The sequence below is a fragment of the Cucurbita pepo genome, chromosome 14 (assembly GCF_057944985.1).
Source record: "Cucurbita pepo subsp. pepo isolate OVF chromosome 14, ASM5794498v1, whole genome shotgun sequence".
NCBI classification, from domain to species: Eukaryota; Viridiplantae; Streptophyta; class Magnoliopsida; order Cucurbitales; family Cucurbitaceae; genus Cucurbita; species Cucurbita pepo.
In genome coordinates this window covers 6,665,906-6,670,849 of record NC_141811.1, presented here as the reverse complement: position 1 = coordinate 6,670,849, position 4,944 = coordinate 6,665,906, and the positions used below count along the sequence as shown (strand labels likewise).

At 38.1% G+C, this 4,944-nt stretch overlaps 1 pseudogene; it reads right to left on the bottom strand.

Annotated features, from left to right (window-relative positions):
• Nucleotides 1-384: 384 nt before the first annotated feature.
• On the bottom strand, nucleotides 385-4,735 carry LOC111810440 ((+)-gamma-cadinene synthase-like; annotated as a pseudogene).
• Nucleotides 4,736-4,944: the final 209 nt, after the last annotated feature.

Below are 4,944 nucleotides of genomic sequence, written 5' to 3'. Positions count from 1 at the left end.
ATAATTTCTAATTTAGAAACGGATAATTTCTACTAAATAATTGCTAATATCCTTCCTAAAAGGAAAAGGTAAATCTTACTACTAACCTTTCCAAATCACATCTATCGTTTCTTTTTTTTTATTTGAATATGTTTTACAGATCTTCCTTTTCCCTATCCTCTTCCTCTCTTTCTTATCTATCTCTTTTTTTTTTCTCTACTTTTTTATTTGAATATGTTTTACAGATCTTCCTTTTCCCTATCCTCTTCCTCTCTTCCTTATCTATCTATTTTTTTTTTCTCTACCAAACTTTTCATAGGATAGATAATTTCTAATTTAGAAACGGATAATTTCTACTAAATAATTGCTAATATCCTTCCTAAAAGGAAAAGGTAAATCTGACTACTAAATAATTGTATAAAACGGAATGCAAGAAGATAGAAGAGGGAGACCAAGAAAGCTTACTTCTTCTCTCGTGGTATGAATGTGAAGTGAACTTTCATCCTTGCCTATTTCTTTGCTAATTTCTTTATAAAGATTTAACATTGCTAAATATAAAGGTTTCATGTACTCCGGGAGTATATTGACCAGGCTTCTATCCCATCTGAAAATTCAATAACATCATGGTTCATAAATAATATGATTATTCTAATATATAAATTTTGAAAGATGAAAAGAGGGTTTCTATTTCTACTTTCCATTTCTAAAGATAAACAATAAATTTATTAGTACGTAAGTCAAGCTTTTAAAGCTAATATCTTTATCTACAGGGATGAATTCAAATGACCTTTGAATTGCTCGAGTGAAGACTTGGAGTTCTTCAAATGTTCCATAGGCATCATATGTATCATCTAAAATTGAAGAAATGGCGATTACATTGGTTAATATTTGTTAGGATCGCACAACAACGCACACGCTCGATCTAGATGAACGCAAAGAAAAGAATAGAGAAAATTGCAAGGAGAACTCTGGCTAAAACGATTTTTTTTTTTTATTGATGACTTCAGGTATGTACAACGAGAGAGTACAGAGAATAGAAAGTACATTTTCAAAGCTATACCGGACCAGATATATATATGGTATAGTTTACTATATATAGCTTTACCAGATTTAGCCATCTACTATATATAGCTATTTACCATATATAGCTTTACTGGATATAGCTTTACCATATATAGTTTTACTATATATAGCTTTACCATATATAGCTTTACTATATATAGCTTTACTATATATAGCTTTACCAGATATGCTCCATAACCTAACAATTCTCCCACTTGGAGACTGATCTAGTCAACAAAGAATTTCACTCTCAAACGATCATGAGCATCTTCACTCCACCATACCAATTGAGGTTTTGCACAACCTCAATATTCCAACATCAACACATTTTGTCAACATGTTTGCTGGATTCTTTGCACCCTCTATCTTCTCCAAACACATCACCATCTTCAACTAACCTCCGAGTGAAATGGCATCGCCTTCTGTGTTTTGAATGATAGACCGGGTTCCTCGTCAACATCACGAGTCTCAGGAGTTTCTTGAGTATCTGCTACAACATCACTATGTGAATCTTTCAGCAACTCAACCTCAACTCCCACTTCCTTCACCTCTGGTTTCTCAGCAAGAGTCTCCGGAGTTTCTTGAGTATCCACTACAACATCACTTTGTGAATCTTGAGCAACTCAACCTCAACTCCCACTTGCTTGACCTCTGGTTTCTCAGCAAGAGTCTCAGGAGTTTCTTGAGTATCCGCTACAACATCACTCTATGAATCTTTGAGCAACTCAACCTCGACTCCCACTTGCTTCACCTCTGGTGTTTCAGCAAGAGTCTTAGGAGTTTCAGCGACGCTTCCGATCGACGCAACCCCCCTCTGGAGTTTCAGCGACGCTGCTTCCGGCCGACGCAACCCCCCCTAGAGTTTCAGCGACGCTTCCGGCCGACGCAACCCCCCCTCTGGAGTTTCAGCGACGCTTCCGGCCGACACAACTCCCTCTGGAGTTTCAGTGACGCTTCCGGCCGACACAACCCCCTCTGAAGTTTCAGCGACGCTGCTTCTGGCCGACGCAACCCCCCTCTGGAGTTTCAGTGACGCTTCCGGCTGACGCAACCTCCTCTGGAGTTTTAGCGACGCTTCCGGCCGACACAACCCCCTCTGGAATTTCAGCGACGCTTTTGGTCGACGCAACCCCCTCTGGAGTTTCAGCGATGCTGCTTCTGGCCGACGCAACCCCCCTCTGGAGTTTCAGCGATGCTTCCGGCCGACACAACCCACTCTGGAGTTTCAGCGACGCTTCCAGCCGACGCAACCCCCCCTTTGGAGTTTCAGCGACGCTTCCAGCCGACGCAACCCCCTTTGGAGTTTCAGCGACGCTTCCAGCCGACGCACCCCGTCTGGAGTTTCAGCGACGCTGCTTCTGGCCGACGCAACCCCCCTCTGGAGTTTCACCGACGCTTACGGCCGATACAACCCCCTCTAGAGTTTTAGCGACGCTGCTTCCGGCCGACGCAACCCCCCCTCTGGATTTTCAGTGACACTTCTGGCCGACGCAACCCCCTCTGGAGTTTTAGCGACGCTTCCGGCCGACACAACCCCCCTCTGGAGTTTCAGCGACGCTTCCGGTACTTTTCTTCTCACAAGGACTCATAACAATCTCCGCATCAAATACACCTTGTTCATAGCCGACGGTTTTTCATACATATTCGACAACGTCTTCAACAGACCTGACGTTGTCTTCTCCTTGATAATGTTGAACGCCACGTTTCTGGATAGCGTCAACCGGATCAGCCCCAAGGCTTGTCGATCCTTGAGCTTCCACTGTTCCGTGGTCATGGTATCTGGCTTCTCCCCCAATAGAGGTTCGTGAAGATCTTTCTGGTACAGATAATCTTCAATCTGCATCTTCCAGAAACCGAAATCGGATCCATCGAACTTCTCAGTTCCAATCTTTGAACTTTCCATCTTCACAGATCGTGGTGACTTCCGCCTAGCTCTGACTTCCGCCTGGTTCTGACTCTGACTTCCGCTTGGCTCTGACTTCCGCATGGCTCTAATACCAGTTGTTAGGATCGATATCAGTCGTTAGCTCTGATACCAGTTGTTAGGATCGATACCAGTTGTTAGCTCTGATACCAGTTGTTAGGAACGCACAACAACGCACACACTCGATCTAGATGAACACAAAGAAAAGGATAGAGAAAATTGCAAGGAGAACTCTGGCTAAAAGGATTTTTTTTTTTTTTATTGATGACTTCAGGTATGTACAACAAGAGAGAGTATAGAGAATAGAAAGTATATTTTCAAAGCTGTACCGGACCAGATATATATATGGTATAGTTTACTATATATAGCTTTACCAGATTTAGCCATCTACTATATATAGCTATTTACCATATATAGCTTTACCGGATATAGTTTTATCATATATAGCTTTACCATATATAGCTTTACTATATATAGCTTTACCAAATATAGCTTTACCGGATATAACCGTTACCAATCTATAAATAAGTATCAGGCTCCATAACCTAACAATATTTTTTGAAATGAGGTTCAAAGGATGCACCCAATGTCTAAAAGTAGCACTCAACAATTCTATCTCTTGCATAAGGAAAATTTGTTTGAACGTTCAAATCTTTCCACCCCTATAAAATATAAAATATGTAAATAAGAATTGAATATAATTTGTAGAGAGAAATAACATATAATTTCAAAATAAATAGTATCAATCATCTTTAAAATGTAACTTTATACGTTAAATATGAAATTGCATACACAAATAAATATAAACCGGGTGAGTTCCTTCAACTCCTTTTGATGAAGTTTCTGTAATATGTTGAAATCCAATTTTGAAAAGGCAAGCAAAGTTTCAGAATGGGAAGGATCTTCTTGATACATTGATATGTACTCTCTCGCCTTTAATCTTGGAAGGGCTTTTCTTAGTGGCCATTTCAAGGCACTGCTAACTTGAGCAGCAAATTTGGTGTTTGAGTTGGTTATAACATCTCTTAGATGTTTGACACTAAAATCAAGAGCTTCCTCATATAGGCTTAATATTCCTCTTGCACTAGGAACATTTCCCAGTGATTCTTTGAATTTTTCATTACTTTCTACAAATTTGATAAATTTGGAGTACTATTAAAAATTATAAAATATAATTTGATATAATAATATAAGAGTTAGAGATGAATAAATTTACCGCATAGAATTTTATAACCTTGTTGTCTAAGCAGTCCAAATAGAAGAGAGACAGTGTGAAGTGGAGTCACTATGGTTCACATATATTTCACATATATTTTTTCCAAGATTTGATCGATCTCATTTTCAAAATGATAAGATACATTTTACCGTTGAATTGAATCAACCAAACTTAACATTTTAAGGGGATTTCCATTAGAAATCATTAGCATTTTTTTCACTTCTCCTTTCAATTGTTTAGCTTGTTCCTCCATCTCAACATCTATTTGCTAAAAAGAAAAAAAAAAAAAAAAAAATCAAGAAAGTAAATTTTTTTTTTTTAATGTTTGATATAATAAATAATAAAGAAATAAGTATAATTTACCATTGCCTCCGATGATGGTGAAAAGAAATGGTCCTTCCATATGCTTGGATGAAAGTTTGCAATAGGACAACTAACTTTAGGAATGTTTGGACTCTCCATTGATGAAGCAGACACCGGAGAAGTTTGATGAAACATTTTCTATCGTTTCTTTCTAGAAGAAGAGGGGAAAATCAGAATAACTTCACTATCAAATGAATTTCAATGTATGGATGAACAATATTGTACATTACAAAATACATGTTTATATAAATTTTACGATTAAAGGTACGAACAATTCTTATCACATAAATTATGTGGTATTGCAAGAAGGAAAAATCTGTCATACTTTGTAATTACAAAAATTAATCAATACCCTGCAACTTTTGCAAATTTAAATTCCAAACTAATAATCTTATGTAAT